Raw genomic sequence first — 13856 nt, forward strand, 5'->3', positions numbered from 1 at the left:
AATTTTTTGGATATGACCCCAAAAGCATGGGCAACAAAAGCAAAAATAAACAAGTGGGGCTATATCAAACTAAAAAGCATCTGCACAGAAAAAGGAAACAGTCAACAGAGTTAAGGGACAGCCTATGGAATGGGAGAACCTATCTGCAAACTATATATCCAATAAGGGGTTAATATCCAAAATATATAAGGAACGCAAACTCAATAGCAAGAAAACAAATAATCCAATTAAAAGGTGAGCAAAGGACCGGAATAGACATTTCTCAAAAGAAGACATATAAAGGGCCAATAGGTATATGAAAAGATAATAAAATTCACTAATCATCAGGGAAATGAAAATCAAAACCACAGTGAGCTATCACCTCACACCTGTTAGAAGGCCTAGTATCAAAAAGACAAAAGATAACAAGTGTTGGTGAGGCTATGGAGAAATGGGAACCCCTGTACTGTTGGCGTGAATGTAAATTGGTACAGTCATTACAGAAAACACTATAGAGGTTCCTCAAAAAATTAAAAATAGAACTACCATATGATCAAGCAATCCTACTTCTAGGTACACACTGAGTGGAAATGAAATCAGTTTCTGGATATGATATCTGTACTCCCATTTTCATTGTAGCATTATTCACAGTAGCCAAGATAGGGAAATAACCTAAATGTCTATCAAATGAATGCATAAAGAAATTGTGGTGTGTATATATATATATACAATAGAATTTATTCAGCCATAAAAAAAGAAGGAAATCCTGCCATTTATGACAACATGGATGAACCCTGAGGGCATTATGCTAAATTTCAAAATAATTCAGACAGACAAAGACAAATACTGTATGATCTAACTTATACATAGAATCTAGAGAAGTCAAACTCATAGAAGCAGAGAGTAGCATGGTGGTTACTAGAAGCTGCCGGGCGGGGGAAATGAGCAAATATTGGTCAAAGGTTGCAAAGTTTCAGATAATGTAGGATGGGTAAGTTCTGGATCTCATGTATAGCATAGGGATTAAAGTTAACAATACTGTATTATATACTTGAAGTTTGCTAAGAGAGTAGATCCCAATTGTTCAGTGGGAGGAGGAGAAGAGGTAAACTATGTGAGGATATGTTAATTAGCTTGATTATGGTAAGCATTTCACAATGCATATATATATCTCTAAACACATCATACACCTTATATATTCAAGTTTTATTTGTCAATTATACCTCAATAAATGCTATGTTAAGTGTTATACAACTAGAGTATTCTTAAAAATAGTCAACCTAAAACATTAGAACATGTAACAACCAAATAAGAAGAGGAATACAATGGGGAAACAAAGAAAGAAGGAAAAAGAAAGAGGGCAGAAGAATGAAAGAGACAGATAAAACAGAAGAAATACAAAGCAAATAAGACAGTAGAAATAAATCTAACTGTACTACTAATCACAATAAATATAATTGGACTAAATTATTAAATGAAAAGTTATAATTATCAGACAATAATTTTAAAAATCAAAGATTCTTAACAATACAGATAAGTTTACAACATATATACTTAAAACATAGATTGAAAGATTTAAAGTCACAGGATGAAAGAAAGATAAAAGAGGTAAACATTAATCAAGGAAACTTTGATATGATATTTGAACAAATTAGGAATTTGAAAAAGCGTGGATAGGTAGTCATAATATTGTATCCCTACATTATGATAAAATTTTCAATTTGCTCCAATTCACTAATAACATAGCATCAAAATATATAAAGTTAAAAAAAGCAGATCTACAATGAGAAATTTCAAAGTCCACCATCATAATGAGAGACTTTAACATACGTATTTTTGTTATTGATAATTCAAGCAGATAAAAAATGGATGAAGATATGGCAGATTTGGATTGCATAATTAACATACTTGTTTTAAAGGTATATACATAGGACATTATATAATTAGAGGACCACATTAATTTCAACCTCACAAATAAAAATGATCATGTGCTAGGTTACCAAGTTAACTTCAATAAATCCAAAGGAATTGGTATCATACTTTCTTTGACGACATTACAAATTAGTTAGGCAACATTTACCACAAGATAATAAAACAATCTTCATGTGAGTGACTAGAAATTAAAATACACACTTCTAAAAAATTCATGACTCAAACAAGAAACCACAATGAAAATTACACATACTTAAAGCTATATGATACAAAATATTCATATCAAAACTTGGGAGATACTGCTAAAAAGCAGTGACACAAATTTATAACCTTAAGAGCTTACATAAGAAGAAAAGCTGAAAATTAATGAGCTAAGTATGTAACTCAAGAGTTTAGAAAATAGGGGCCAGCCCAGTGGCACAGCAGTTAAGTTCGCATGTTCTGCCCCAAGGGCCCCAGGGTTCACCAGTTCTGCTCCTGGGTGCGGACCTGCACACTGCTTGGCAAGCCATGCTGTGGTAGGCATCCCATATATAAAGTAGAGGAAGATGGGCATGTATATTAGCTCAGGGCCAGTCTTCCTTGGCAAAAAGAGGAGGATTGGCAGTAGATGTCACCTCAGGGCTAATTTTCCTCAAAAAAAAAAAAAGGAGTTTAGAAAATAAATAGCAGAAAAATTCAAAGAAGGCAGGAAGAAGTAATAAAATAAATAACAAGTAATGAAAAGAAGAGACAGTTTGTGTGTGTATATGTGAAAGAGCTAACAAAGTAGTCCAAGTTCTGGCAAACTTAATCAAAGCCAAAAAAGATAGATACATATATTAGTAAAGAAAAGGGAGTCATAATAATAGATGATTAAAATATTTAAACAGATAAAGAGAGGACATTATGAACAATTTTATTCTACAATGTTTGAATATATATATACGAAAATATATATATATGAAATGGTTAAATATCTTGGAAAATACAACTAATGAAACCTGATTCCATAAGAAAACCTAAATAGTCCTATAATCCTTAAAGTAAGTGGACCAACAAGTTTAATATCTTCTGACAAAGTAAACTCCAAACCCTGAGGGTTTTGCTGTGATTTGAGGAAATATTCAAGGACCAGATAATTCCAATCTTGCACACATTCTTCCAGAGAATAGCAATAGTGAGAATACTACTCATGTTACCTTATGAGATTTTATCAACAACAGATAATGTTAGTACCAAAAAGGATAATTACAGGCCAATCTCAACATATATAGATGCAAATATCTAGTGCTTATCTTCATGTCTATATCTATACATAGAGGTTATTGCATATTTACCAAAGAGGGTTTATTCCAGGAATGTAAAGTTGATTTAATATTAAAAATTGAATACTATACTACACCATTTTAACATATTTACAGGAAAAAATTATATGAGAAAGTCAATAACTACAGAAGCAGCATTCAATAAGACATCTACTCATAATAAAAGTGTTTACCAAAAGAAGAATCAAACTTTCTTCATGGGACAAGACATTTATAAAATAACCACTGTGAATGCAATATTTAAAGTTAATATAGTGAAACCTTTCTCTTTATTATATTAAGGATAAAACAAGATCCCCCTCCCTATTTTTATTCAATATTATACCAGAGGTCCTGGCCAATGCAGTATGACAGGAAAAAGAAATTAAAAGTCTAAGGACTGGAAAGTTACGACTGCCTGTGTAGCAAATCTGAAACACCCTATAAAGTAAATTTAGAATTATTAATGGAGTTTATCAAGTTTGATGCACTGGATTTCTATACACCAGAAACAATAAGCTACAAAATATAATTTTTATAAAAGAAAAACATTTACAATAGTAGTAAAAATACAATGTACTTAGAAATAAATGTAACAAAAATGAGCAAAAGGAAAACAATGAAAAGTATTACAAAACATTTAAAACATTAAAGGTTAGCTAAATAAATAGCATTATATACCAAGTTCCTAGGTAGAAATATTCAACATCTTAAAGAAGACATTTCACCCCAAATTGATATATAGAATTAATGCAATATCCATCACATTTCTAGCATGTTTGTTTGTTTGTTTCTTGTTTTGGAGAACTTGAAAAGTTTATTCAAATATTTATATGGGAAGTCAAAGGAGGAAAAACTGCTAAAATACTCTTGAGGAAGAAGAATAAAGAGTTGGGGGGATCTTTTTTGACGGATTTCAAGAGTTACTATAAAACTACAGTAGTTAAAAACAATTTAGTATTGGTGCAGAGTTAGACAAATGGATAATGAAAGAGAGGAGGGAGCTTAAAACAAATTCATGCAAATATGGAAAACTTGATTCATGCAGATGACCGGCGCTGGGACAATAGATTATTCATATGGAACAAACAACATAAAAATCAATTTCCAGGTGGATTAAGATGAATCGCCAAATGCAAAACTATAAAAGCTTTCAGAGGAAAACTTAGTATAATTAACTTATTATCTTGAGGAAACAATTTTTCAAGGCAAGAAACATTATAAAAGAAAATATTGATTAACTTGAAATTAAAATCCAAAAGTTAATTCACTGAGAGAGACAGATATACAGAGAAAGAAAAGCTAAGCGCCAAACTTAAAACTGATATTTGTGGCATATGCAGCTAACAAAGGATTGATTAGCATCCAGATTATATAAAGAAAGCATTCCCATGAGTCAATAAGAAAAAGAGAACCCAATATGAAAATAAGTAAAAGATAGGAACCAGAATTTCACAGAGAGAAAGCACAATAGCTCATCAGTATATGAAAAGATGGTCAACTTCATTAGTTACCAGAGAAATGCTAATTAAAATCACAATGGAACGTCATTTCATGCCGCCAGACTGGCTAAAAATAAAATTGGATAATACTAAGTTATGACAAGTCTGTGAAGCAACAGGAATTCTCATCTGTTGATGGAAGGAGTGCAAACTGGCTCAACACTTTGGGAACAGCTGGGAAATAACCTAATAAAGTTGAACATACACAGATCTTACAACCCAGTAATTCTACACCTGGGGTATACTCCAGGGAACCAGAGTGAACCTGTGCAAGTGAACCAGAAGGCATGTACAGGAATGTCAGAGGACATCACTTGTTAACATCCCCTGGAGTAGGCAACCTTTAAAATGGCCCCTAATTATCCCTAATTCCAGATATTCAAGATCTTGTGTAATCCGCTCCCTTGAGTGTGGGCTGGAACTCACTTCTAATGAATAAAAGATGGCAAAAATAATGGGATTAGGTTACAAAAAGAATCTGGCTTTCATCTTTCTCTCTGGGAGCCTTAACTCTGGGAGAAGCAAGCTGCCATGCTGTGGCTAGTGACAAAGAACTGATGTATCCAACCAAAGCTAGTGAGGCCAAGAGGCCTGCCAACTGTCATGTGAGTAAGCTTGGAAGGGGTTCCCTCCACCCCCAGCCTTGAAATGACAATAGCCCCAGCCAGCACCTTGCTTACAGCCTGTGAGAGATACCAAGTCAGAGACTCTCAGCTAAGCTCTTTCTGGATTAGGGTTTCCTTTTGTTTTGTTTTCAGCTGCTAAATATTGGAGTAATTTGTTACACCTCCACAGATAACTCATACATCTCCCAAACCACCAACACCTAAAATGTCCATCATCAGAATGGATAAATGATAGTATATTCAACCATAAACAATGAAAATGAAGGAAGCATCAACAAGGGTGAATCTCAAAAACTTAAGAATATGTGCAACAGAACGCCATTAATAGGAAAGCAAAACAATAGTGGAAGCCAAGACACATATATATGTGTTTGGAACACACACACAAATGATAAAACTATAAAGAAAACAAGGAAACGATTAACAGAAAAATTAGGAGAACTGTCACCTCTCCGGGAAGGATGGGCCTGAGCTGGGACACACAGGCACCTTCTAAGGTACTGCCACGTCCTATTTGTTGACGTAAGAGATGGTCAGGCATTCAATTCATTATTCTTTAGACCGTTCTCAGATGTTTTACATACCTTTTATTAATAATTTTTTAAAAATCAAAGCCAAAAAAAGAAAGGAAAGTATTGAAGTCAATTGACAGTTTGGACTATGACAGGATGGATGGATGAATGAATGGTCAGCTAGACAGATACATTTTGTCTTTTATGTCTACGTAGCCCTGCACTTCTTCCAAGAAGTTTCCATGATTATCCTATTCCTAAATCTTTTTCTGCTATACTTAAGGCCTTTTCCCTCCATTTTGCAAGTTGAGCCCGCTCAGTGGCCAGCTCGGGGCTGTTTACCTGGCAACTGTATCATCCAGCACTTACTGCTTCAGACCAAATGCGTCCCAAACTACACGTTCCGCCCGATCCAGGCACCCCCTCTCATCACCACCCCACCCGCACCCCGCACCTCGCACCTCCCTCCCCCACCGCCCTCTGAACCCGTGGACAGGGAGGGCACTGGGTGAGGTGAGGCCTTTCAGCTAGCGGGCTCTGCAGAGGCAAGCTACCCCCAAAGAATAAAAGAGCAAGCCCCCAGGAGGTGAGATGTCGTCGCCTCCACGGTTCCCTTTAGCTCAAATCTCAATGGCTCCCTGCAGAGCACAAGAAAATGGGGGTCATCGCCTCCTGACGAGCAAGGGTGAAAGACAATGCGGCAAATAGGAAAAAGAGACCGAGCTGCAGGGAGACACCAGAGAAGGATGCGGGAAATAAACAGCAAGCAATCCTCCGCGCAGCACGTCTGCCACCCTCCCCTCAGGGACACGCAGAGGACCGACGCCCGTCCCCACCCCTCTCCACCCTATCCAAATGCACCGACAGCGCGGACCCATCGCGCTCCGGACTGTGGCCTGTGTCACCGCCAGGCCTCTCCTGGTGCAGAATCCATCGCTGACCGCCACTCACCGTTTGCCCGCTGTTTCCTGCAGCGCGGGTTCGGGGCAGAGAGGACTGGCTAGGAGCGGGCGGCGGCAGTTTCCAAGGGGAAAGAGCTGCCCAGGCGAGAAGGGACTGGGCTGCGGATGAGGCGGGGGACGTGGAAAGTTGCAGGCTGACAAGGGGCCAGAAGGGAGCTGAGGGGAGGGCCGTCCCGGGAGCTGATTGGTGGTCGCGGCGGTGGGGGCGGAGCTTGGCCAGCCACCCCCGGCCCTCAGAGGCCCAGCTTTGCGTCGGTTTCTGCGCGATGATGCCGCCCCTCATCCGGGATGGAGACCCTGGCGCCTGCTTAGGGAGGGCAGCAAGGCAATTTATTGAAAAATAAATTTCTGAGACTATTTATGAAGTGAGAGGTTGACAAATAATTATATATTTTTATGTAAGATAATGCGCAATTATTTCCAAGGACGAGTAAATCTAGGGGTCTTAGATTTGTTTTTAATTAAAAGAATAAAGTTGCATTAAAACGGAGCATGTGATGACACTCTTTGAAGAAGAAAACAATCTTGCATTGCTCATGTAAGGTGCAGGGCTAAGAGTGAAGAAGTTGGCTATTGATACTTATCTTCATAACCACTGAATTGTTTTAAAATATCACCTGTATAGTTTTAGAAATTAAATAAAACAAGAAGGTGTTAAAAAGTTTACTAACCAATAAATAGGTGACAGATATTGGGCATGAGGGAGCGACAGAAAGTTGCGGCTCTTAAATGCCAGGACCCTGAAGCCACTGCCACACCCTCTATTTACCAGCTATGGCTGTGGTAAGAAATTACCACAGACTTAGTGGCTTGAAACAACACTCTTAATATCTAAACAGTTCTGTAAGTCAGAAGTCCAATGTGTGCCTCACTGGATAACATCAAAGTGTAGGCAGGGCTGGGTTCCTTCTGCAGGCTGGAGGGAAGAATGCATTTCTTTGCCGTTCCCAGCTTGTAAAGACTGCCCAGATTCTTTGGCTTGGGGCCTCTTGCTCCATCTTCAAAGCCAGCCACCTCATCACTTGGACCTCTACTTTTGTCGTCACACCTCCTTCTCTGCTTCTCCTCTTTCACTTATTTCTGGACGAGTTTGACCTGTTCATTACCTTTCTGCCCTGGATCCAACAGGCCTCCCTCCATTCTAAATCCTACTCCTCTTTCTATGCTCATTTCCCTTAGGTCTTTCTGTTCATCTTTTCTCTCCTGCACTATCTTCCTCTCCTGATAATTTAGTTCTTTACAGGTACAAATGTAATGGGTAAAACACCTTATACACAGAATACTTGCGTTGTCCTCTGACTACCACTTAAAAGTCTGCTGTTTTTCAGACTCGTTGAGACACATGTGACAATGTGTGGGAAAGGACAGTCTAAACTCCAAGCAGCTGTCAGTACTGGGTTCCCAACCTGCTGGGCTCCCCTCTCTCTCCTTTCCTCTCCAGGCCCTCACCCAGGCCCAGAGCCAGTCTGCAAAGAGCATGTCGGTGACGTCAGAGGAGGAGGAGGAGGGGGTTGAGGTGAGGGGAGGCAGCAGGGGGAGGAGAGAAGCAGAGCAGAACAGCCTGGCCCCCGCTGGCAAGGAATTTGCTGGCAGAGGTCTGTGTAGTCTTCGTGTGCTTGCAGGGGGGAGGAGGGTCACAGGCTGTACTGGCCCTGTTTCCTCCCAGCCCCCTAAACACACACACACACACACCCCACACACACCCCCGCAAATCCGAATGTCAAGGTCATGCTCCATCTCTGCCGCACTAACCCTTTCTGCTGCCTGCATGTCAGCATTTCTTTTTTGATAAAGGAGGCGATTGGATGAGATGTTTCACCTCTGAAACTCTGACCAATTGCACAGCAAAAACAACACCGACTAAAAATGGTGGGCTCTGCGGGTGTGTCTGGGGAGAGCGGGGGCGGCAGGCCTGTGTCCTGTTGACTGTCAGTTTCTGAGAGGAGGAGGGATATGGCAAGAGAGAAATGCAGCTGTCTTGGCAGAGAGAATGAGAAAGAGAGAAAACTCAAGGCCAAAGAAGCTGGGTCTTTTAGAAACACTGTCTACAATCCCTAAACACCCATTGACGCCCCAAGTCCGGCAGAGGCCCCACTCAGCTGCACAGACATGCCTAAATACTGGCTTTGCTTCTCAGCCTCAGAGGACCTTGTAGTCAGAAATCTGTGCCTGGGTAGCTGGGCTTGCTCATGTCTAGAGACCATTGGGAAGTGACCCCGCTGTCTGCCCTCCCATCTCAGGCCGGGCCTGGCAGGCTGGTTCCGAGGGAGCTTAAACTTGGGCAGGGAAGTGAGGAGAGGACGCGCAGCTTGCAGATTTAGAGTAAAGGAGGCGAGGGAGAAGGGAGCCGTGGCTGTGCCTGTGAACAAAATGCTGACCCTCCCCTGAGTAACAGAGAATTCTCTCTGCCTTCAGAATGGGCCACTGCCTTTTTTCCTGCCTTCGGACTCGAACTGAAAGTTCAGCTCCTCCTGGGTTTTGAGCCTATTGGCCTTCAGACTGGAATAACGCCATCAGCTCACCTGGGTCTCGGCTTGCTGGCTCACCCTGCAGATACTGAGACTTGTGGTCTCCGTAATTGTTCAAGCCAATTCCTTACAATAAATCTATCTCTATCTATCCGTCTATCTATCTATCTGTCTATCTATCTGTCTAATCCCCTTTTGGTTCTGTTTCTCTGGAGAACCCGACTAATACAGGCCCCCACCCTACCCTGGCATAATGTGCTCCTCTCAGCTGCTCCCGCCTGCACGTGGCTTTGCTTCTGGTCACTACTGTAACCCCTGAAAACAAGCCCTCACTGGGGGCTCTTCTTTATTTACAGAAGTAGAGAGTGAAGTGGGACAAGACTCACTCCTGTGTGTTTCCTCAGGCTTTTTTTTCCTGGCCACTCCTTTAAAGCTCTATGTTGTATAACAAAGGAACTTCCAGTGCGGAGGAGGGGGTGAGTACACTGAATGTAAGTAATTCTTTCTCATAGTTTGTGATAAACACCTCCAGGAAAATAAATCTGCTGTGGGAGGGCCTTTATGGCTGCTTCTCCCTCCCCATTTCTTCCTCACCTCCTCACATGTCTCTCCCTGTGCACTTTTATAGGGACTGAAATAAATTTGTTAAATGGGATTATGACAAACACAAACAGGAAGAAGAAAAATTTTAAAGCTTATGCTTGGAACATTTTGTGTTTGGAAATAAAATTTGCTCAGAGTCTGAAGTAGGAACTTTATTGAGAAATAAATATAGTCAAAACAGAAGCAGTGGGAGGATGGAAGAACACTGAAGGAAGACTGATTAAGCTGGAGAATTTGTTATTTTTAAAAAAAGAAAGGTTCAGGGCCGGTCCTGTGGCCGAGTGGTTAAGTTCGTGCACTCCACTTCTGCGGCCCAGGGTTTTCCCGTTCTGGATCCTGGGTGCGGACATGGCGCCACTCGTCAGGCCATGCTGAGGCGGCGTCCCACATAGCACAGCCAGAAGAACCTACAACTAGAATATACAACTATGTACTGGCGGGGTCTGGGGAGAAGAAGAAGAAAAGTAAGAGAAAGTTGGCAATAGATGTTAGCTCAGGTGCCAATCTCGAAAAACAAAAAAAAGAAAAGTTGTGTTATCTTCTGTTTTTAGGATGATGACTTCCTTATTTTTATGAAAACAATTTATTTATCTATTTATTTTTTAAAGATTGGCACCTGAGCTAACAACTGCTGTCAATCTTCTTTTTTTTCTTCTTCTTCTTCTTTTTTTCCCCACAGCCCCCCACTACATAGTTGTGTATTCTAGTTGTGAGTGCCTCTGGTTGTGATATGTGGGACGCCACCCCAGCATGGCCTGATGAGTGGTGCCATGTCTGTACCCAGGATCCGAACTGATGAAACCCTGGGCCTCCAAAGCAGAGCACACGAACTGAACCACTCAGCCACGTAGCCAGCCCCAAGAAAGCAATTTAGTTCATGAAGAGATGGAAAGAAAGGAAAAAAGAAAGAGGATCATACTGAACATGCTTTTTTTAATTTAAAAAGTATTTGTCTTGGTCAGTTTGGGCTGATATAACAAAACCACTATAGGCAGAGTGGCTTAAGCAACAAATTTATTCCTCACAGTTCTGGAGGCTCAGAAGTCCAAGATAGAGTTCTAGCAGATTTGGTGTCTGGTGAGAACTCTCTTGCTGGTTCATAGATGACATCTTCTCTCTGTGTCCTCAAGTGGCAGAGAGAAAGAACTCTGATTTCTTGAAATCATCTGCTTACAAGGGCACAAATCCCATTCATGAGGGCACCACCCTCATGACCTAATGAACTTCCTAAGGCTCCGCCTCCTAAAACTATCCCATTGTAGGGTATGATTTCAACGTATGAATTCTGGGGGACACAAACCTTCAGTCCATAACAGTATTAATTTTAAGTTAACTTGAATTCAACAAAGAAGCTAAAGACTCACTCAGGTAAATGTTTCTGCACAAGAACATCTGATACATTGCTAAGTATTCTACACAAGGTTTTCTCCACTTAGCTGGGTTGATCTTTATCCTCTTCTCACAGGACAGCACTTTTTTTTTTTAAAACTGAAGTACAATTGACATCTTGATTTAATAAATATTTCTTTTTGCTCTTACAACTTTCTTTACATTAATTTCATTAGATACTGATGGAAGGGAATTTTGTGATCTGGCCTCCTTCTTTCAAACTTTTTTGGAATTCCTGATGCTGCATTCTTGCAGAAATAAGCATTCATGCTAACCAACAGATTCTTGAAAGGATTTCACTTGTTTTCTTTTACAGAATTCACAAATGTTTAGTTTTCACATTAACTTAAAAAATTTTACAGGCCTTTTTTTTCCCTGATCACTCATATATAGCCTCTGAACTCTAAATCTGCAGTCTATTTCCTGCTGTCTGTCTCTGTCTATTTAAATCCCATCTAGGAAATTAAAATAGGATGGTTTGGAGAAAAAAACAATGCCCTAACATCCTTCTAAGGGAAGAAAAATAATCTATTTTAAAGCAGGATCCAAAAAAAGTCTCAACAACTCTGGCTCTGGCCTGGACACTCTTGGGGGGTTACTGTTGGAAACTCTTTGACTTACAAAAGCTACTGGTGAGGACCTGGGTGACAGGCACTAATGACAGAGAACCTGGGTACATGGGACCCCCAAATTTACCCAATTTCCTCTTTCTAGCTTCCTGCTAGGCTCCAGTTCCCTCAGATCCAGGGCCTGGATTTTAGGCATGTAACTCCTGGGCAAGTCAGATTTAGGCTGGCCATCACTATCATGAAGACGCTAGGGGTCTGGCAAAACAGAGTCAGGGGCAAGGGAGGCCTCCCAATCCACCCACCCCTCCTGAGCCAGCCAGCTGCTCTGTCCTCATCTCCTTATTTCAAGGGCCTGGATGCTGGGCAGGCAAGCCCCAGAGACGCTGGAAGCCGACCTACGCTCATGTGTTCTGAAAGGCAAGAGACTCTCAACAGACCGCTGGGTATAAGGGTAGCCTCTTTTCTCAACTGACTCACAAACCTTGAGCTAACTGCAAGTTCTGCCCCCAGCCCATCACACTCTAGGGCTTCTACCTGGGACCTGGAAGCCCTGGGGAGGTCCGGTGATGGCAATTCATGCTCTTAGTGATCCCATTCTACCTAGGAGGTACCGGGGCCTGCTCTCAACCTCTCCTGTTGCCAAAAACAAAACAAAAAAAACCCAACCCCCCATGTTTTATTTGCTTATGGATAGAAAAATTACCATCCTCACTGAGTTAGATACCCATACAGATTAATAAAAGAACATTCTTAAGAAGTGGTGCGAACTACCAACGTGACTGACCAATGGCAGGTGCAGTGGGGCTGAAGAGGTCAAACCAAACCCGGATATGTAACCACTGTGATTATGTGACGTTTTGACTTGACACTGCGTGGTATAAATGCTATTTACACCTGCTCTTTTTTCACATAAAATATCATGTGTGTCTGTGTGTGTTTTATTACATCTTCCAACTGGTCTGAAGGAATGTCACTGATTTTTTTTGAAAAAGAAATTATTAAGAGTGATGTTAGCTATTGATTTCAAATGGAGAGAGAGAACATTTATCATATTAAGGAAATATCTCTTTAAAGATATAAAATCTGCAATGGGCAAAGCATCTTATTGAATTTCTTCTTTTTTTATTGATCCAGTAGATTTCCAAATTTTAACTTCTTACATTGGTGGAATGCATGCACTTGATTATGGTAGATTCTGTTTTCATTAAGCTGTTAAAATTACTCTACTTATGCTTTATTTAGGAGTTTTGATCTATTTTTCTTTTTAAATGAGCTTTGTCTATACAGCATTCCCCACGTTTTCATTCTGTGAAACGGTGATCAGGAACATATTAGTAAGTGAACCATGCTCAAATAACTTTGGGAAATTCCTTGTTTTACCTCCCTTTTTGCAGATTCAAAGCTGTATCGGTATATTAAAGGCCCTGACAAGGTCTGCAGTAAATTATACTCATTAACTTTATTTAGTGCACCATTGTTCGTATTTGCTTAAAAATGAAACTTTTTTTTCTGGGATACCTATTAAAATGTGTGGGACAGAGTTCAGCAGAATACCAATTGAGGGACACATTGATCTGGAAATTTCTTTTCCTATATTAATTTTGCCACTTTTAGTACCAGAGCTATGTTAGTTTTATTAGTGTCTGGACATGAATAAAATTTTGTTAATATTTTGGCTTATTTATATTAAAATATCATATTTTTATGATTATAAAAGTACTACATCTCCATTATAGAAAATTGGGAAAGTACCAAAAATCGTAGAAAAAAATTTAAATCACGCATACATAATTCCATTAGAGATAACCATAGTTAACATTCCAATCAATGTTCATGTATCTCTATCTATATATCTATATATTTCTGTATGTTCAGATATTTATAAAGTTGAGATTATTTTGTGTATTGTGTACAGTTCCATGTTGTATTCTTTTCTCCATGATTTATATCTTGAACATTTTACCATGCCTTTAAACTTTTAAACATTCTTTTGTTTTGTTTTGCTTTTTGCTGAGGAAGATTTGCCCT

General features: G+C 40.0%; 1 protein-coding gene across 4 annotated transcripts in view; it reads right to left on the reverse strand.

Moving 5' to 3' along the window:
• TCAF1 (TRPM8 channel associated factor 1) overlaps window positions 1–6992 on the reverse strand; it is a 47926-nt gene extending 40934 nt beyond the window's left edge. Inside the window, exon 1 of one of the 4 annotated variants that reach the window (XM_070265126.1) lies at window positions 6789–6992. The gene's annotated coding sequence lies outside the window, so the exon portion shown is untranslated. The remainder of the gene's footprint in view (window positions 1–6788) is intronic. The other 3 variants (XM_005609471.4, XM_023639885.2, XM_070265129.1) reach the window with 3 other exon arrangements.
• Window positions 6993–13856: the final 6864 nt, after the last annotated feature.

The sequence above is a fragment of the Equus caballus genome, chromosome 4 (assembly GCF_041296265.1).
Source record: "Equus caballus isolate H_3958 breed thoroughbred chromosome 4, TB-T2T, whole genome shotgun sequence".
NCBI classification, from domain to species: domain Eukaryota; kingdom Metazoa; phylum Chordata; class Mammalia; order Perissodactyla; family Equidae; genus Equus; species Equus caballus.